Consider the following 21,316-nt stretch of genomic DNA (forward strand, 5'->3'; position numbering starts at 1 on the left):
TCCACTGGGTGCTAATTACTGATGATCAATATGCAACAACCCCTTTCAGTGTGAAATCCCAGAGCACTTCAGAGGCCCCAGTGCCTTTAGCCTTGCAGCACACCTGTGTGGGAGAGGAGGGGCCTTTAATTGAGACGTGGGGAGCCAAGCTATTAAAACAGCAGAGCGGGCCACCTGTGGCTGCCCAGGGCATCAGTAGTAGAGCCTCGGTTTGTCTGATGCTCAGCCCGGTGTTGTTTCCTTAGGAGCCAGTCCATGCATGTGGGCACTTTGAAAAAGCGCCTCTCCTAACTGTCCCACAGAGGTTTTTCTCATGTGCTGCTGCTGAGGTTTGTGCGAGCTGCTATTTTCCACCCTCCCACTGGGTTTTCCTGCCGTGCTCAGGCCTGGCAAACAGAGGGACGAAGGCTTGTGTGCAGCCCTGACAAAACAGCTGGAATGCCCCTCCCTCCTCTGCTCCCAGGCCTTCCCCTTTTGTTCCATGCAAGGCATCGCAGAGCCCAGCCTTAGAGGCACGTTGGCGGAGCCTCTTCCCCAACAGCCATTGCCACGCAGGGAGCCCACGCAGCCCCTTGCCTGCCTCCAAAGCCTGCTCCTTTCCCCAGGATCAGCTCCTGCCTGCAGCTCTCCATCTTTCCCAGCAGCAGCATCCTCCAGCCCTGGCTGCATCTGCGTCCTTGTCAGCTCCCTCCTCCTCTGGCTGCTCTCCTTCTCCTTGTGTCTGCCTGGATGCAGCAAGCTTGAGCCTGAGGGAGTGGCACGCTGTACTCCAGGGGAAGCGCTGCAGCCTCCAGGAAGGTTGGAGCAGCAAGAGGCTGCAGCAGGCAGGCTGGAGAGCTCCTCCTCCGCCCCCCTGCAACCTGGATGCTGAGAAGAGAGAAGGTAAGGAGGGACCTGGGCTGGTGGAGGGTGGAGAAGGCAGCAGAGGATGGGCAGGGGCTCGGTATTTCAGCCCACATTGGGCCAGCCACAAAGGAGCGGGGTGAACGGACCTGGTTGAGTTCCCTGGTGGAAAACGCCTGAGGGTCCCTGGCACTGGGAGCAGCGCAGTCCAGCTTCCCGTCTCCTTGCTAAAGGATTGGTCGTGGCAAAGCATTGTCCTTGGGCTGGGGGAAGAAAAGGCACGGCCCTTATTATGGGCTGTGTTTTGTGCTAAGGATGCTGCCGCGGTGGCGTTGCCGCTTGGCTTTGCTGCAATTGAACTTGGACGGCTGGGGCAGGCGGGAGAAATGGTGGATGGACGGATGGGAGCAGCGAGCTTGGCTTTGCAGCGTGCTGCGGGAGCACCTCTCTTTGCTGGAGCACACCCACCTGCACACACGCCTGGCCAGGGAGACGAGCCTGGCTTGATTCGGATGTGAACTGTGTGTCGGTATTGGCTCGGCGGCGAGGGCGTACGCGCATGCGTGCCCACATGGCCAAGCAGGATGGCACCATCCTTTTCTTACCTTGCATCGAGCAGGAGCCTGCAACTTGAGAGACAGGGATGATGGTATTTGCCATCATCTATCGCTGAGCCCCTGCTGAGCTGTGGTACTCGGGCGGGAGCAGGTCTGCCTTTGTCTGGTGGTGGTTTGTCTGTGTGGCCGTGCTTGGTTGGGCATCACTTCTCCCTTGTGGCGGTCTCTTCCTTTCACTGTTGGCATTAGCTGCGTGACGGGAATTGTCCTTGTCCTGTTTGTAGCTGGGAAATGCCCTTCTAAGCAAGGCCGCCCTGGTCTGGGGTGGTACAATTTGCATAGTGCTGTGGGTGCCCGTATGCAGATCTGGTCTCTGCCTCGGGCAGCCTCCAGTGCGAGACAAATCGCGCCTGTTTTGGCGAGCTCGTATCAACCAAAGCGGCAGCCCTGGTGTTACTCTGAGCATCTGGGCAGGCCGAGATGGGCCTGGGCAGGCTGAGAAGCATTTGGAAAGCGCCGTGAAGACAAAGCGTTATGTCAGTGCCCCGCATTATTTACCGCTCTATTGATTGTCAGTCCAGGGGGGGCCTTGTGAACCCGGCTTGAAAATTCATCCTGCTGGGAAGAGTGTCAAGTTTCAGCAGCCTGGCTGGTTGGCAGAGAGGTTTCCTTGAGGGTGACTTGCATTTTAAGGAGAAGTTTTCTTTTTATTTGCAGTGTCTTGTAGGATTTGCCTGCCTTCTCCTTTGCCCAGTTTGCTGCTGGGCAACGTTCCTTGATCCAGCTGTGCTCAAGACGCCGCTTGAATCGGCACGCTTCAGTCCTGCCCTGTCATTGCTGGAAGTTGAGGCTTTCAGCGCAGCTAGCTGCCTGGCTGGTTTTGAAACTTGGGTCTGGTATTTGGCAGGTCAAGGAACTGCTTGCCAGCTGCTAGGCTGTTTGTATGTAACCCGCTTCCATTAGTTGGGTCCAGCAGAGGAGGAAGATCTGCAGTCGATCAGCTGGAAGGTGGCAGTTGCTGTGCCTGCCAGGAGCTATGCCCCTGGCAGGTGTAGGACTTCCAAGGGATAGCCCAGAGATTGGGCTGTGCTGGAGGTGGAGCTGGGGTGTCAAAGGGGGATGCTGACAGACCAGGCCTGGCTCCTAGTAATGAACATGTGGGTTTTCCAGGGGATGTTGGTGTGTTGCAAATCATGGCTTGGTTATCTGCTGAGGACAAGATTTGGTTGCCTCTTCCATCTTTGCTGGTTGGCCCCTTGCCATTTCCAGTCCTGGAGGCTGCTCTGATTTACACCGGCTACTGGTCTACACCTTCTCTTTCTCCCACGCACATCGTCTGTTTTGGCAGAAATAGAGGAGGTGGCTGTAACCTCACAAGGGACCTCCCAACACCAAAAGGATCCCTAGTTATGGAGGTGCTGGTGCTGGAGGTGGAGGAGGAGCAGGTCTGAAACTTTGGCTTCATGTGTGTTTTAAAAGCTCTTATCCACTTTGGACCATGAAAGCTTGGAAGCATTTTTTTTAAATCTCTCTCCTCACTGCTGATGCTTTCAAGGGACAGTAGACAGTTTTACACAAAGTCCATGCACCACTTCTGGGCAGGTTACGGCTAACGAGTGCGACTGGATTGCAGCATTGTTAATAAGTGGCTATAAAAGCTGTGGATAAACCTGGGCAAAGTGAGCTGGGCTGGAACGTGTTACTGCTTCCCTGGTTTGTAGAACGTGGCTTGGCCTCATTTGCAATGGCCAGACAAAGTATTTATAGACCTTAGATGACCTGATTCTTTTTTTTTTTTTTTTTTTTTCTTCTTTCTCTTCTTTTTATTCAGTGGTGCTGGGCACCCTGAGCTCCAACCAACTCAGTGACATTCGTAGGGACAAACGTGTATGTTGGGCGTACGTATGCCCCTTGGTGCTATAGCTACTGTAGGGATGGCTCTTCATATATTTTTATATCTTTTCCTCTTGAAGCTCTTTTAATGTTAAGAATCCAGGTCGTTTGCCTTGGAGGATGCCCCACTATAGATTACAATGGTAGCTCCCTAGGCCTCCAGTCGATATCAAGGCTTCATTGTGCTAATCCAGGGGTGGACAATTATTTTGGGTGGAGGGCTGCTTACTGAGTGTTGGCAAGCCATCGAGGGCTGTGTGACAGGCAGCCGGGGGCAGATAAAAAAATAATATTTAGGGGCCCCGTGGGCCGTATAGAACGGCCTGGTGGGTTGCATGTTGCCCACCCCTGTGCTAATCATTAGCAAGACAGCCCAGCCCTCAATTCTCTATGGTCCAGTTAGACCAAGCAGACAAACAGTTGGGGAGGGAGAAATGAAATGAGTTGCCCAAGGTCAAACAAGCAGGTTGGGGCAAAGCTGGGAGTTTTGAGTCAAGTGCCTTATCCCCAGGGCTGTCAGGTTTTTCTGAACTCAGTTGCTTTGCAGCATCTCTAATGCTGATCTGTGAGTGATAAATAATCTATTTAGACTCTCCAGGCCTCTGCTGAGCATGCATACGTGGCATTTGTAATAAAAATGTCCTTTTCCCTTATAATCTGGGCATGATTGACAGAGAAAATCATTAAGAGACAAATGCAGAACTTCCACTGATCAACAGTTACCGGTGCTCCATCAATGAGCCCTTATCTGTGGGATATTCACTTTTAGCTGGGATGCTAAACCATACAGCTCACTTCCAGCTTGTGTATGGCTACTTTCAACTTCCAGTTGTCATGTTCTCCAACAGCGGTCTCCTGACTGTAGCTGGGAGTGGAGAGATGACTTCATTTCATATGACTCTGAGTCTGGCCCTTTGCTTCAGCTTTCTGCACTCACGCTGTCTCTCTCAAAGCACATATGCACCCCTCTGCAAATCAAACAAAAATCCAGGAAAAAAACAAAACTTTCTTTTTTAATTATTACCAGTAAGAGTGGCAACCTTTTTGCATGAGACCTCCTCCACTGATATGATTCCTAATGGAACGATGTCACTATTAGCAACTTTATAAAAGGAAAAAATGAAATCTGATTTGGGGAATATAGCTAGGGTTGTTCTGGACGCGGCAGAAGCAGAAGGAGCACATTTAAATAAATGCCGCCAACGATTGTCAAGTGCCATTACTGCAGCGTAGTGATGTCAGCTCCAGTTTGATGCCATCAAATTCCATGCCAATCTGGTGGACGTTAGTTTTAGTGTAACATCCTTAAAAATACGTTGCCTGCAAATAAGCCACCATTTGCAGGTGACTGATTTCCATGGCAGAGTGTTTTATCTAGCTAACTGCTGCCTGAGCACATGGGAAGAAGCATAGAGGACTTAATGGACTTGCCCAAGGTTGCGCATTGCAGTCAGTAAAAATATCTCCATCTCCTGAGTGCCTGCCCAGTGCATACATCAGGCTGCCTCTCAAGATGGAGGATGCTTTGTGTTCTAGTTGTATTAAATAAGTGACCCTACTGAAGCCCAGGGAGCTTTGAAACGCTGGCAGAATTGATGTTTGTTACTCTCTTTTAAAAGGGTTGTGAGTTTTAAGGATCTCATTTCTGACGCTTAACTTCCATGGTGGCTATGCGCAAAATCACTTCTGTTTCCCTGTGTGCAAAAGGGACTTATTGGCCCATTCTTCCTATAAAGTAAAATATTTCCAACTCACCTTTTTAACAAAAAAAAAAAAAAAAAAAGGCATGAGGTCACCAAATTCCCATCGACTCTTGGTGGGTATTTCTTGGTGCAGCCCAGGGACTGGAGCACTGTTACCCGAGACTCAGGAAATTGGGCTCTCTTCCCAGTTCCAGGGTGTGAATTAAGGGGGAGCTCGGGGGGAGCTGAGCCTCTCCTTCCCCAATAAGAAACAAAAGCCCTCCTGTAAGATTTGAAAATCATAACCTGGGGGAGTCTCCAGTTGGATTGCTCCTTCACTTAAGTGGACTTGTTAGTTAATTAACTGGTTTAATGTTTTTTGCAGACCCCCCAGGAGTCAAAGTGTAATTTGAATGCTGCCCAATTCTGCCACTGAGCTGCTGGGTAATCCTCAGCACACGCTTCCTGTCTCTCTGCCTCAATGTTCCTATCCATAAAATGGGCATCGTGACGCTGACTTCCTTTACGAAGCGCTTTAGGCTTGTGGAGAAATACTGCAACAGAACTGGGGATTATTCACATCCCTTGTGCTTTTGAGACTCCCGCCGGCAGTGCTTGTAAATGAGCAATACAAATAAATCTGTATTCATTGCCCCAAAACTCTGGGTTTAAGTTGATACTACTAATAAAGTTATTTATTAAATGGATACTTCACAGGGCTGTGGTGAAGACTCTGTTCATACTGGTAACCTGGGATTTCCCCCTGAATACATATATATATTTTTAGCTGTCTTAAATTATTTTGCGATTGTTAGCTCCTTGGCAGCACTTCCTGCCATGCCTCTCATGGGAGAAATACCAGGGCAATTTCCCTTACAGCACAGCCCCGGGGGGGGGAGGTGGACAAGCAGCCAAGCCAATGGGTCAGTTTTTGGCATGAGTCTGGACAGGGCCTTTCTCTGGATGACCCGCTCTTTGAGCTGACCCCCGCCCTCCTGTTCTTGCCTCGTGCTCTGAAAAGTTTTGTGCGCGCCAATTAGAGCTGGAAAGTTTTCAGTAATTCTTTGGGTCTGACAGGCACGAAGACGCAGCTGCCTGTAGAAAGAAACAAAACGTTCCCGTCCCTCATGCGTTCCCGTTTCCATTCATGACCTGCAAGCGTGGTCCCCAAGATGCTGAGACAATCTGAATGCGCTAATATGTCACCCCCCCCCTCCCAGAAAAGGTGGCCTCTTTTAGGACAGCTTGGGAGGCAGCTGTGTCATGGGATGTATTCAGTAAACTTTTCTTTAGCTTCATGGTCTGAATATCGAGCATTTTACACAGGTAACGTGGTGCCTTGGAGTGAGTCTCCCTACACAAAGGCTACTTTAGCAACTGAAGTCAGCTACTGAGTTAGCCGCTCCTTAGCTTTTAGGTAATAGTTACATGCCAAGAGAGCTAAAATAATAAGGCACTGCATGGCCTTGAGCAAGTCGCTAGACTTTGAGCCTCTGCTTTCCAGCTGGTAAAGTGGGCATGTTTCATAGTCGGTCGGGTTGGAGGGGACCTGAGCAGATCATCAAGTCCGACCCCCAGCCATGGCAGGAAAGAGTACTGGGGTCAAACGACCCTGGCAAGGTGTACATCCAACCTCCTCTTAAAGACCCCCAGGGCAGGAGCCAGCACCACTTTGCTTGGAAGTTGGTCCCAGATCCTAGCCGCCCTGACCGTGAGGTAGCGCCTCCTGATATCTAGTCTGAATCTACCCTCTGCCAGCTTGTGACCGTTATTTCTACTCACTCCTGGCAGCGCTCGGGGGAACAGGGACTCCCCCAGTGCCTGCTGGTCCCCCCTGACTAGTTTGTAACAGGCCACTAGGTCCCCCTCAGCCTTCTCTTGTGGAGGCTGAACAGGTTCAGGTCCCATACCCTTGCCTTGTAAAGCCTGCCCTGCTGCCCCCTGATCGTGCAAGTGGCCCTCCTCTGGACCCTCGCCATGTTGTGCACATCCCTCCTGAAGCGCGGCGCCCAGAACGGGACGCAGTACTCCAGCTGTGGCCTGACCAGTGCTGCACAGAGGGGGAGGATCAGCTCCTTGTCACGCATCCACAGATGCGTCTTGAGCAGGTCCAAGGTACGGTTGGCCTTCCTGCCTGCATCCCCACACTGCCGGCCCATGTTCATCTTGGCATCAATGATGCCTCCAAGATCCCTTTCTGCCTCTTCACTGCTGAGAAGGGAGTTCCCCAGCCTGTAGGTCTGGTGCTGGCTCTTCCTCCCCAGGTGCAGCACCTTGCACTTGTTGGTGTTGAATCCCATCCTGTTCTCATCCACCCACCCCTGTAACCTTTGATAGGGATGAGGATTCTGGGGTGACTCCAAAGCAGAGATCTGAGATTGAGAGAGAGAGAGGCTTGTGAGTCGGAGAGAGCTCGGCAGTGGCAGTTATGCTGCATTTTACTCTTCTGCTACAAAAATCTTGCAACCTTGCTGTGTAATGAGCACATCCCCAGGTGGGCAGTGAGCACAGAGGTGGGTTGATTCCAGTAGCTGGTGGAGGAAGAGCTTGTAGGTGTATGTTTTGGTTTAAGATTTTGATGTTAATAAAAGCCTGATTCGTTAAGCAAGATGCCCATAAGTGGCAGGTGTTGTAAGAGGAAGGCAGTGGCCGGGGACGCAGCTGCTGGACAGCCTGGAGCACCATGCTCTTCCCTAGGGTGCCTCTGCCCTGACTCCTAGGGAAGAGCACGGTGCTCCAGGCAGTCCAGCAGCACTTGTCCCTGGCCACTGCTTTCCTCTTACAATGTCCACCACTTATGGGCATCTTGCTTTACGACGACTGTCCCTCTCCCGCTGCCCTCCCCTGAGTTCTTGATAGCTTGCTGTTGCACTTGCCCGACTCCCTTTATATTGAAGCTGTTGTGACACGATGTTAAATTCCACTCCCTGGATCCTTTCTCTTGTTCACATTCACATTGGCTGCCTGCATCTACGAAGTGTGAAGGAAAGGTAGATGGTCGTTTTTCCAAAAGCATAAGAAGGGGTGCAGAATAAAAGTGCTCTTAAAGGAGGCTGGGCAGCAGAGCGGCTCTGGTTGAAGGATCCAGAGCTGGTTCAACAGCCCTATCCCAGGGCACGTGCAACTTTTTCTGTACTACCTGGCCAGCCGGGCCTCTGCAGAGCACAGGGTCAGGAGCTTCTTGGACAGCACGGCAAAGTGGAGTTAAGTTTCTGGTCCCACTTTGCTGCCTGCCTGCCAGCGACACCTCTCTGTGCCATCCTTTAGATACTGTGACCACTGGTCTTGAGTAACACAACCTGCAGGGACGCTGTTGTAGCTTATGCAGCATTAATATCTGTGAGAAGTGGGTGAAGTGTCAGCAGGCAGAGAGAGGACCGGGTACCAGTGACAGTAGGATGCTTTCCTGCAAGGTGTAACAAGCCAATCTACTTGCTACCTGCCTAGCTGGTAATGACTGCCCATGACCAGGGCAGGATTTGAACTAGTGACCTGTAGGCGATTTGCTTTGGGGGGCTGCCCAGACCACTGGCTTACTCCTTGCTACGGTGCCTCTGTGCTGGCGGTGTGTAGGCTTAAGGAGGAAGCTCTCTGTGACTAATGCTTTTTGGCCAAAAAGCAAACACTGTGCATGTTCCCGGCCTTCCTGTCTCCACCACTGTTACTGGTGGGAGTTACGTACTTGTGCCAGTGTCGGCTGCGGTCGGGGGAAATCACAGGGCTTGTTGGGAAACTCGAGAGCGCGGCATTCAGGAGCCGCATGAACCGTGGCAGCGGGTCAGCTTCTTGTGTGGGGAAACTTAAAGCGAACGAGTCAGCCAAGAGGAGGAGGAGTGCCGGGAACGTGGGCCCCCGGCACTGGGAAGCTGCCACGGACCGGGGGCAGCGAGAAAGCAGGATGCCTGCAATGTAATTAGTGCCTCGTCTGAGGTTCAGTAACAACGGCCACTGGTCTCCTCCGGTGACCCCAGACACTCTGACTTAGCCTTGGGTTTCCACTCTCGCCCCATTTCTCCGCTGGTGGCACAGATATGGTATAGGCCCCATGAGGAAGCAGAACCCAGATGTCCCGGCTGCCAGGACTGTGCTTGAAATACAGCTTGACCTCTTGGAAAGACCCACGTTCAACCCTGCTGCATGCTTTGGGGGATCAGGCGGTCAGCGGGAGCTGGCTGTTTCCTTGGGTTGCAGGGGGCTCTATGGGCATGTCTATGCCCGCACATGCATGTGCTGCAGAGGGCATGCCGTGCCCATTGCATTCGCGCTGCGCCCCAGAATAGTACTACCGGCAGGAAAACCTACGGGGGCACCCCGGGAATGGCTTTACTGCCACATTTTCAGGTTTGGTGTGTGCCAACGGGAGCGTTTCCTTAGGCATGTGGCCACCCCCCATGATGTAGACGTATGCTAACTATAAACCCCGGCACTTCTGACTTGCGGGGCAAACCTGGGCACATGGTAGCTTGCTGTGTAAAGGTGAATCGTTTCTGCCCTGGTTACCTCGCAGTGTATTCCTACTTCACCCTGCCTGGATTCCTTCTCTTTTGGCCAAGTTGTGTGCTGGGGTACAACCAGTGCAACTCCAGTGGCTTTGGAGGAGACCTGGGGAGCTCAAAGAGAAGGTAAAAACCAATCCCAGAGAGGAAATATTCTCCTACATGGAGAACTTATCTCAAATAGGCCAAGGGAAGAGGAGAGGCCACGACTCTTTTCATCTTTTCCCCTTGCCCCATTTGCAACACATTCACTTGCACTGACCTTTGAATTGCCCTCCCCAAAATGGGGCTGCCTCTCAAAGGATTTTTGCTGAGGGGGGAGGGGGTGGGCAAAAACAAAAAAGGCCTCGTTCCTGGGTTTTATTCCACAACCAGAGGCAGAGGTTGGACTGCAGAAGTGCACAATTTGAGCCACATCCATAAACCGGAGCTCAAGTGAACGACTGATTAGGTGCCAGAGTGAATTTTAATGCTGTGTTAAATCATGCCGTCAAATGGCAGGAAGTGCTCGAAGTACAAGTCCTGTTGCATGAACCATGCAGCCCGTCCTGGGCACTTGTGTACAGCAATGGTTGTACGTAAAGAAATATGGGATAAACTGCAGTAGGCATGACATGCTGCATTCATCAGGCCTGTTTTGCTGTCCTACTTGTGTCCTGCCCCCAATCGTTTTTTATATAAAAGTAAAAGTTGTTGGGGATAAACATTCAGTATTTTTGATAAAGTTTTGAACCCAGCCTTTTTTTTTTTTTTTTTCCCTTGGAAAAACTTGGGCGTGATCAAGGACCTCTTGAAGTCTCTGAAATCTCTCTGGGTTTCAGTAGTCTCTTGATTAGGTCTAAGGTGTCCTGCTCTGAATGGCCTACTCAGTTGCCTGCCTACTGTCTCTCTAGCAGCGGTAGGGCAGGACCCTTGAAATCTCTGGGAGCACTCACTCAATTGCTGTCCCGTATGGAAAATGGCCTTCTGGTGCCAAGTCCCCCCTCTCATCCTGGAGGCAAGAACTCATCTCTGAGATGAGATCAAGGAATGGAAACTCATGGCTTTTCTGGGACCTTCCTCTGGATTTTTCCCATGGATGGGGGATGGTTTTTTGGTCTTTTATTAGCACAGGATTGTTTGCAGTGTTTACTTTAGTGCTGTCTAAAGACCTCTTGCTTCTGTATGTATTTTGCCACCACTGGTAGTTGAGGTCAACTGCAGGCCCATAATTAGTCCCCGTTTAATTTAGGATGACTTGCCCAAGTTTACTGTGTGTTTATTTTCCCCTTTGTCCTATGTTTCATATTGAAGCATTGTCATTTACCTGTAGTCCCATTCTTGTATTCTCCCTTTGATAGCGTTTTCTTTTGGCTTCCTAATAGTTTATTGGATAACTGGGTAACTCAGCACAAATGCATCACTTTTAAGAATTCATCTAGGATTTCCCGTTGCATCATTCCTCCGTTGTTACTGAGCATGGACAAATTGTAGCTTAAACGTGAACATTTTAGAAGGGGACCCTCTTCCACACATGTGGAAAGACCAGCAATGCTGTGACCAAGTCTACTTTCTTGCTCCTCGCCAGGGAGGGCCAGCTTGTTGGACAACTGTGCTATGGACTTTGGGGGGATATGCTGTTCCCCTTGTCACAAACCAGACCCATCAGTTGTTGCTGTTGAGCTAACGATGAAGGAGCCTGCTGCTGTTTCGTTTGTCCTGGGGGGGAGCAGGGGGAATTCTTGGTGTGGGCTCCCTGCCTTAATGAAGGAGGAAGGTCTTCCCCCCACCTAAGCGCTGATTTAAATCTGAGGGCTTAATCCTGACCTGACAGGTGTTTAAAGATGGTTACTGCATCTCTGACAAGTGATTGGAAGCCAGATTCTCTAATCTAGAAAGTGAATTTCTGAGCCCCGTGGATCTGCCGGAACCACTTAAAGAATTAAATCAGCAGCGAGATAAAGTTGCCCTCTGTTTTCAGCATCCGCTTTTTCTCTTAATACAAGCAAAGCTGCAGTTCAGCTGTATCGGCTCATCTTTGCTTTGACTGGCTTCATTTCCTGTCTCTTCCTCGTGAAGGGCTGAACTGCTTGAGCCTTGCGTCCACGCGGCAGAGTCGGGGCATGAAGCTGCTTTGGCGCTGTAGGCTGAGCCCGCCAGCCCTTGTTGCATGCAAAGCGGTGCTCCCACTGGCGGCAGCTCCGATACGGAGGGACAGCGGGGTTTGCTCCGCTCTGCTGTGCAGACTTGGTGGCAAAATATTTTCCTGTTTGCCTGTAGCCTGTGGTTGGGTGGGCAGCATACCACAGGTCCCCAGTTGCTGTCGGGCTGCTGTTTTATATGACTCATTTATTCTGCTGAACTGAAAATTTGTGTGCACTCTGTGGCCTGGCGAGGAGTTTATTTCCAGTCTTTTCTGGAAGTCGCTGGGTGTCTTACCATTTAATTGTCATATCATCAGGTGTGTGCCCCGTGATCTGCATTTCTCTGGCACCCTTTCGAGGACCTGTAGAAATGGCATCAATAAGAGACTGGCTCTAGGAGTAAAGGCATCGCTGTATCTGATGTGGTATAAATTAAATGCCACGCCAGTGTCTTCAGTTTCTTCACTAGGGAAAACAGTGGGTCAAAAACCAGTGAAAAGATTGGAGTAATTTTCATTCCATGTATTCTGCAAAAGATCAAGCCTCTTCATTTACTTAAATGTGATAATTTATATCAGTTATTTTCAGATGATTCTGGGCTTTGGGCTTGCTTTACTTCCTGGCTCCACTTCCCTCTCTATCGCCATTCACACCCCTATTTTCATTACTATTTAGAAAAACAGATTCTGTTTTTCAACTTGCAGAGTGTTTCATTAAGCTCTACTCACGGATATAAAAAGACCCAGAATCTTTTTCCCATAAGACGTTGTTAAAAGGGAAATGCTGAGTAAAGACCACTTGACTATTCATTCAAAGATCTTTTTAAAATTATTATTTTTAAAGACTTTAGGTCCTTGTAGCATTGTGTAATGTTAATGTAATACTGGAATTAGCGATAAATAATTTCCCTGGTGTAAGTCATTAATTTTGGCATCCATATTTCATAAGTGGTGTGATTGATGAAAGCCTCATAAATCTCTGGCTTCTTCCCAGCAGTAAGATCAGGAGGAGCATCCAGGAGGCCGTTTTCTGAGCCCTCCCATGTCCCCAAGTGGTCTGAGCCCTGATGTTGTACATCCAACTTTTTTAGTGTTTCTTTTTTTGTTTCCTTTCTGAGGCTGAGAGGGAGGCTGCAAGAACTTTAGGACCACCAGAAATTACTTGGTTGGACTGAAAATAATAAAGACACTTGTCCAAGGCTTTACGTAACTGATGACACAGTAAAGTCTCTGCAGGATTAAATGGCTTCTCAAAAGAAACTCAGCCAGCCCCCACATTATGATAATATTTGGCATTGAAGGGGTATAAAATATAAAATGTCATTCCATCTCCCCACATTATGAAGCCCTGTCTTGAGTCCCTCTCCAAATCTCCAGTCAAATGGATGTCCTTAGTTGCAGGCTTGGACTATTGCACGACTTGCCTTGTTTTGGCTTGAGTGGAGGAACGATTTCGGGACTAGGACAAGATTTGTTCAAGCCCCTCACCTCTTTGGCAAAGGCGGGATGCACATTTTCAAACGTGCAAGTTTCCTTGTCAAAGCTGACTTCAGGGAGACATCTCGTCTTGGGTCTTTGCATTTCCCTTTTGCTGAGGCTTGGGCTCTAGTCTAGAGTGCTTTTAAGACGTTTCCCCAAGTCTAATCCACCACCCAACAGAGTCCCTGAGTTACTGGATACCATGCTGGGGATCTTAATGAAAAACTATTTGTTTTTCATTCTTCTGGGAATGACTGATCCAATTCATCTGTTCCCATCTCCCTTAGGCTGAGAAAACGTGACCCAAGGATGTTCAAAGGGTCTGGCTTCTCGTGGTGGGATCTCTCCCAAGAACCCGTTACTATATCAGCCAGGAAGCCAAGCTAAATGGCTGCATTGTTCACAGGAGCTACACACCAGTTGAGCAGAGAAGGAGAGCAGACCACCGGCTAATAAAATGGAGTCATTCATGTGCATTGCTTTCACCCCCCACAGTCTTATTCAGTGCAGTTATTTTTTTTTTTTTTAGTTGTAAACTTATCTGCACCCTTTCTTCTCTCTCTCCAAGCTAACCAACAGCCAGCAGAGTTTCTGTCTCCATCTGCCTTCATGCTTTTGTCCACTCTGCTGCTCTTTTTGCTTTTTACGTGAATGATGCTGCATTTTAAGGAATGTGGCTTTCAGTACATTACCCAGAGTTAAAGCAACACTGTCAAAATAGTTTTGCGTCTGAGCTGTTGAATTTAGCCCTGCTTCTCCTGCAGTCGTGCGGTCTAACGGCACACAAAAAGCGATAACAAAAGCTTAAGCTTTTACTGAAGGAATTGCAGGGAAAGAAGTCTGTTCATTTTTTAAGTTAAACTTTCTAGTGGATCACTGCAAACCCAAATGCTGTGGCATTGGTCCGGGGCCTGCAAAACTGAGACTGACTGTGGGCAACGGTTGGACTGAGTGAACTGCAAAGTACATGGGGCAAAATTGGTGACTGTCAACTTAAAGTGGGTGAGGGATTTGAACATGTCTCTAGTTTACCTGGAGCCTTGTGATATTTGGTGTTATATAATGTGACTCCAGTCAGGGGGGCTTCATGCACGAGAAGCTTAGGCCCAGAGGTTCCCAAACTTTCTCTTATTGCATACCCCTTCTAGATGTATGCTGGTAGGGGTACGCGGGCGTCTGGTACACTTTATATTTTATACCCCTTCAATGCCAAATATTATCATAATGAAAATTAAATATGCCATTACACAATTTCTCCCACCTACCCCCCCCCACTGTCTTGTGTATCCCATGGGGCTACACAAGACTTAACACAGTTTGAGACCCCCTACCCTTGAGTATCTTTGGTGTAGCGAGCACTGCTTTTAGAGTGTCTTTTGTTGCCCTAACCAAAGTTTGGATGAAGTGCCCATTGTTCCTGTATTTAGATGGATCTGCTTTGGACTATAAAACTAAAGAAGCCCCTGGGGAGGCGTTTTGCTTGCTGGAGGGCAGAGAAACTGTGTGTTAGTACAGCTCACGATCTATGCCATGGTCCCTAGAGATGGATTTGCAACTGAGGACTGTCCTGCAATAAGTGATCTGCCAGTATTTGGAGTCGTATTTGTTCCCTGTAAGCTTAGGAAGAATGCACAAACTGCATTTCCCATTGCTGCATGTGGAGTTACTTGTTTCAGTAGCAAAGCAGCAGGCTTTTCTTTCCAAACTTTCTTTTCTTCTTTCTCAACTGTGCCAGTGCCTTTGAAGCTGCTTTGCTGCATGGCCACACATGAGCTCGCTTCAGCGTCCGGGCCCAACTTGGTGTCCCGTGAGGCTCTCAAGGTAAAACTAGGGAACTATGGGCTCAACAATTCAGTGGTCAGATGGGTGAGAAACTGGCTGTGGGGTCGGACCCAGAGAGTACCAATGGCCGGATCTGTGTCCACCTGCTGGCAGGTGGCCAGTGGGGTCCCCCAGGATTTGGTACTTGGGCTGGTGCTTTTCAACATCTACATCAATGATCTGGATGTGGGGGTGAAAAGCACAGTGGCAAAGTTCACCGATGACACAAAGCTTTGGGAAGTGTGGCCACGCATCAGGGTAGGCTGATGATCCAGGCGGACCTAGACAGACTAGTTAGATGGGTGGGCCAGAAGCAGACGCTGTTGGACACTGGGAAGTGTCAAGTGCTCCATCTGGGAAGGAAAAATCTGTGACAAACTTACAGGCTTGGTGGTGCTTTGCTAGCTAGCACCGTGTCTGAAAGGGGCCTGGGGGTCCTAATTGACCATAACGATTATAGGGCTGAAGAGCAAGCCATATGAGGAAAGGCTGACAGACTGTTCTGCCTAGAAAAGAGAAGACTTTGGGGGGATTTAGTGGCAGCTTGCAAATATATCGGGGGAGAGCATCAGGGGCTAGGCGAACAACTATCCACCAAAGCTCCCCAGGGGAAAACCAGGAGCAACAGTCATAAACTCCTGGAAAAAGGTTTCAGACGGGATATAAGGGAAAAACTTCCTCCCGGTTTGTAAGAGCAGACTCTGGAATAGACTCCCAGCGGGATTGGTGCAGGCTCCTATCCTGGAGATCTTCAAAAGGAGACTGGGTGCACACCTTGCCGGGGTTATCTGACCCCCGCAGTCTTTCCTGCCTAGAGCAGGGGGGCTGGACCCGATCTCACGAGGACCCTTCCAGCCCTAAATGTCTGTGAATCTGTGACATGCTGTCAGAGATTTGGACTACCAGCACACATGCCCCTGACACTTCCTGTGTACAAACCTGGGGTTGTATTGTCCCCTTCTCTCTCGCGCACCCAGAACTTAACCTGGAACTTCCCAGTTGATTTGGTTGTTGGGGATCTGAGTTTTGCTAATCATCGTGAATGGGAAGCCTGTCCAGGTAGGTACTGAGGCAAGTCGTCGTGCTTCCTGAAGACAACAGAGCTGGTCTGTGGTCTGCAGCAGACCTCTGTACACAAAGCTGGCGCATTTTCTGTTTCTAACCCCACTTCTAACCCCCTGGTTCTTCCCACCTGTCTGTCTGCATTTGGCTCATGAAAACAATATTTGCTGTATAGTCAGAAGTGAGAGCAAATCATTTCTACATCCTTTTCACTGGGGCTTCTCAAATGCTTTCCTAGCAATTCTGTCGTTACATTACTTGCTTGGGTGTGTTGTTTCTGGGGCTACATCTGCATTTAGCAAGTGGCTCTTTCCTATTTTTACACCTGCAAATGTGCCTAGGTAACACAGATTCATTGGTCGCCTTTTCTGTGACTGAGAAGACAAGAAAACTATATTTCTGGCATTGTAAAAGGGTTGTCATATCATGCATTCCTGGGATGGTTTTTTTTTTCTTTTTCTCAGTTGTGGGAACACACAGGACCATTGATCTTGGTATGAAAAGCTTGGGGGAAGAATCTAGCTGAGACTTACAAAATCCTTGTAGTCTGTGTCATCTTGAAAGAAGAAAAATCAAAGCAAGGGAATCTCAACTGGCAGGCCCAGTGTTGCCCACACAGGGGTTTTAAGGTCAGTGGCATTCTCCTCCTGATCTTTTTCATGGGCTGTACTGGAAGGCTAAGTACCAACGCCTATGTAAATGCTATCAGGAGTTGGAAAAAGAGGGAGGAAATTCCTTGCATATTTCTATCTGTCAGATACGGTGCCAGATTTTTAGGCACTTAGTGTGCAGTGCCCACTGTTGGAGTCATACCTTCAGTTGGGCTTTACTTGGGTGCCTAAATAAGAGAGCAGATTTTCAGGTGTGCTCAGCACTCGGTAAGCATTTTCTGAGTTCTGGCCACGTGCGTAAGAGCTCAGCACCCAACAGGCAGATCCAGACCCTTATATTGGTGTTTAAAAGGTGGAGATGAGCTCTTGAAAACCATCATGGAAATGATGGCATTCAATGTAGAGAAGTGCAGGGTGCTCCACCTTGGGAGGAAAAACCAGCATCACCCTTATAGCCTCCGCAGTCCTCCACTCGCTAGCAGCATGACCGAAAGAGACCTGGGGGTCTTGGTTGACCACAAGGTGAAGGTGAGGCATCAGTGCGATGCCATGGCCAGCAAAGCAAACCAAGCACTGGCATGCATCCACTGATGCATCCCAAGCAAAACCAGGGACATCATCCTGCCACTGTTTGCTCTGGAGTTTACGTTGCTGCCTCCGCCTGTGGCTTACTTGATGTAGGGAAGCAGGCTCCGTGTTAATTTTGGCAGGGATCCCCTCCTTGCTTCAGGGCTCAGGTCATTCTGTAGGTATTGGGGATCAGAATGAGCCCAGTTAACACTGTCTGCCTGTAGCTGGTTTCCTGCATCATCGTATGACGGTTGCTACAGGAAACGTGATGCCCGGTTCTGATCCAGCATTCCTGGGATCTGATGCATCTTGTGCAGTTTCTGCCCTGGGTGAATACTGCAAAATGGCATTTGTGGTCACTGTTTTTTCCAAATAAAAATCCCACTGACTTGCTGTGTAGTGGAATGTGCAGGCCTTGGCGTTTTCATCTGCTCATGAGCATGGGCAGTTTGAAAGCTGGCCTGTTTTTGCAAAGGCACAAGCACTTTTGGCAGATGCAGTCACTTCGGTTTCCCTCCTCCTGTGTATAAAATAAATAAATTAGTCATGCTAGCAGGGAGCAGAAACGGTCATGTGACTTCATGTGGCCAATTATACAGCAGGAATGCTGACTAATTGAAGGCATTTGAAGTGAATAATTTAACGGCAAACCCCACGGTCTGAAATATGCTGGTTTGGAGGACACTTCGTCATGTTAAACAATGCATTGAGACGTGGATGAGAAGTAAAACAAAAGAGGAGGCTAAATTCATTGAGTGAATTATTATCTTGGTACAGTTAGCTGGGCCGTTGCTGCAAAGAGCTGGATTATGAGGCTGGTACTTGCTTCTACTAAGACCGGCAGCCCACCTTTCTTCCTCTCACCATCCTGTGAGCCTGACTCCTGAAGGTGGATTTCCAAGAGCCTTTCTGCTATGTTTTTCATCTGAAAGAGTCAGTACTAGTAGGCCTGTGCAAGTCGGCAGCGATCCTGTCGGCAGCTAGGGGTGCAGGGCCCCAGACTCCCCCTGCACCGATCTCAACAGCTGGCAGGCGTCGCAGCAGGGGCTACCATCCCTGCAGCTTTCGCCCCACTGCACCTGAACACATGCAGTGTCACCCATGGCACGAGTTGTGCTTGTTCGCAGCTTGAGGGGCAGGTCCCCCCAAGCCCCTGCACCGATCGTCTTGAAACTTGGCAGGCTTCAGGCTACCACCCCTGAAAATTTCATCCTAATCGGACAAAAAACCACAAAGTTATAGATATCTTATTGTTTCCCCCTTATACCCTATGGCTGGATCTCGGCTCCGAACCGCTTCAGGAAGCTGAACGAGGCCAGCGCTTGGACCCAGATGTGCTGCTTTGCACCCTGAAGCGTCCAGAGCTTCTCTGGATGTGAAGCTCTGTCCGAAGCCTCGCACAGCCCTAAGTGTCAGCTATGCCACACCTAACTCCCCAGGTGCCACACCCAGCTCCCCAGATGCAGCCTTGCATTTTGTAGCCGGAAAACAAGATTGAGACTATGTAGCGGGGGCATGACAAGAGATGAACGTGCAGCATGAAGAAATGAAATGCTGAGGTTGGACTGGGTGACCTCCTGAGGTCCTTCCAACGCTAACTTTTTATGATTCACGGCACCGAGGTCTGTTGCAATGAGTTGTCCGTCCCCCAAGAGACGTGCTAGAAACCGTGTTGCTGTGAGATTTAGACTGGAGTGGGGGGAAATATAGCGCCAAACCCAGTCTGGCTTTAAAGGTGGGACTGGGTGGTCTGCTGGGATTCCCCCATTGCTATGTTCTGGCATGTAGCCCCCTTCCCTTTTCCTGGTAGACTCGAGACCATGGTCCTCTCTCTCTCTCTGGCAGGTAGACTTCAGGTTGTCAGCTAAGGCTCGCGTGAGCAGAGTGCATGGATAGAAGATCCTCACAGCTTTGCTTGGCATTTGGCGCCGTGTTGACCTTGGAGGGGTTTTTTCTCGCTCAGGATCTCTACTTTTTCATAAACAGGCTTACAAATCGAGTGGCCTAGTTTCCGAACGGGTCCAGCTGCAGCAGGCTCCCTTTCCTGCCGCTAATCCTGAAGGAGCGCTCCCTGGCACGCAAGTGGCAGTGGGCAGAGGAGCGCGTTGCTTTTATCCCGTTCTGTTTCTGAGCCCACTGAAGCTGCAGCTCTAGCTATTTTGGGGTTTGTTTTTTTTGTGATCTGTGTCTAAGCCGCTCGTTATCATAAGTGTTCTGATTTTTGGCTGCCTCCGATCACTCGAGGTTTTATTTTTCAGAGATGATGACCGTCTGCAACTCTTGATGCTTCCAGGGGGGCAGGATTTCTCCTAGGGGGATGTGGGGAAGATGGTCTGTTCACAAAGCTCTGCCATGCTGAGCAAGTGACCTTTGCTGTTGATTTTTATGGGGTCAGGATTTCACACTCGTTTCCCCTCTTCTTACCCCCACCCCCGCAATCTTTGCTCTTGGTTCGTTATGCTGCTGTGTTGGGTCTCTGCTAAAACTGTACTCTGAACATCTTGGACTGTGATAAGACCTAAAATTTTGGAATTCCCTCCGTCTTTCTGATTTCCCCTCCCCATCACCTCCTCCTCAGTCTCTGCTTGCTCCTTTGCCTGGAGCGTGGCCAGACTTCTTCCTCATGTTGACCCAGCCTGAGCTGGAGCCCTTACTCACGTCTTGATCGCTTCCTGTCTTGGGCGGTGTAATTCCCCCTCTGATATCTGTAAATCCTTACCTCCATTAGCTGTACTGAGTGCAGGGTCTGCGATCTACTTCTAGACCTGCCCTAAGAAGCAGGCTTATGTCACCGGCCTCATCGTCTGTCGGCAGCTTCGGCACCGTGCGGTTCCACTCGCCCATTCAGACCTGTCCGTGGTCCTCTTCGCCGACAACTTTTTTCCCCTTCTGCTCATTGTCAGTCCTTGGCCTCATTGCTGTTTTAGGTTGTGGGGCTCCATCTATGAGGAATGTCCTGCCTTTGTATGAGTCACTAAGTCATTTCCTTTCTTTTAAAATTTCAGCCATGTCCTAAAACGCTTTGTGCAAAGAGCTGAGAAGGCTATAATGAATACGGGTGAGGAACAGAGGTTGGAATTATCTTCCACTCGGGTATTGGGGATTCACCCCCCTCACCCCATACTGGGGTGACTTGACTGATACCTGCAGTAAATGAATAGCTAAATTAGATTTCGGAAGCTCGTTGTTTGAAGTCTGGTGACGCATCCAGGAGACCAAATTGACTCTGTTTCTCTGCAAAGGTTTTTAGTTGTATAAAGATGCGTAGGGCCTGACTTAGAGGCTCAGCACTGGTGGAAGTCAGGGTTGTGTCTCTGAAGCTTTCTAGCTGTGTTGTAAATACCTGGGCACTGATGTCTTCCCGTGGCTTAAATTTTGGGAATCTTTAGGTGGCACTTTGCAGCTGGGCAGCAGAGTGTTTTGCTAAGCGATCAGTGGGACATCATTCATTTTGCTCTCCAGGCCTCCAGTGCAGGCCAAGGCAGCTTTCCCACTGTGGGACCGGGTGGACTCGTGACAGGTTAATTTTGAATTTTTAAGATGCATGAAGGCATTGATTGACTTTGTTCAGGGGCGCTGAATCCCTGGCCTGCGGGCCACATCCGGCCCACAGAGCTGTGTCCTCCTGTCTGCTGGGCTCCCCGCAGGTCTGGAAATTTAACAGTGAGGGTGCAGAGGCAACATTCGTTGCCATTCCCCAGCTGCCAAATTTCTAGACCCACGAGCAGATATTGCAGCCCTGCGTGCTAGATGGGGTGTGCGGGACTTGGCCATGCGGGGCCAAGGTGACAGCCCCATGCCGCTCAACCAGACTGTAGGACACACAAGTTTAGCACCACTGACCTTGTGTAAACTTGGCTTGGGAGTTTTGGACCCACACCCCTTATTAATGTCCGTGTACTCCTAGTCTGATAGTACAGGAAGGCCTCAGCCAAGACCAGGTCCCCCTCGTGCTAAATGCTGTATGGACTGAAGGTAAGGTTTGGTTCCTGATCTAGAGAATGCAATGTTTCCTTGGTCTGCCTGGATTTTGTCCTCCTCTTACAAGAAGCACCAGACTTGCTAGACTGTGGTTGCTTGGGTCATGGAGGTGGGAATGGGTTCGGTTTCCCAAACCCCAGCCCCAGCCTTGACCGTGCGAGTCCCCATCCCAGGCAGTACTGTTTCTGAGTTTTTGTGC

The 21,316-nt window shown here is 49.6% G+C and overlaps 1 protein-coding gene across 3 annotated transcripts in view; it reads left to right on the forward strand.

Moving 5' to 3' along the window:
- Positions 1-452: 452 nt before the first annotated feature.
- CLIP2 (CAP-Gly domain containing linker protein 2) overlaps positions 453-21,316 on the forward strand; it is a 112,009-nt gene continuing 91,145 nt past the window's right edge. Inside the window, exon 1 of one of the 3 annotated variants that reach the window (XM_090025178.1) lies at positions 453-882. The gene's annotated coding sequence lies outside the window, so the exon portion shown is untranslated. Of the gene's footprint in view, positions 883-999; positions 1,493-21,316 lie in introns of those variants that run through there. The other 2 variants (XM_090025180.1, XM_090025179.1) reach the window with 2 other exon arrangements.

Source organism: Crocodylus siamensis, chromosome 13 (genome assembly GCF_052110815.1).
Source record: "Crocodylus siamensis isolate JL-2025a chromosome 13, ASM5211081v1, whole genome shotgun sequence".
NCBI lineage: Eukaryota > Metazoa > Chordata > Crocodylia > Crocodylidae > Crocodylus > Crocodylus siamensis.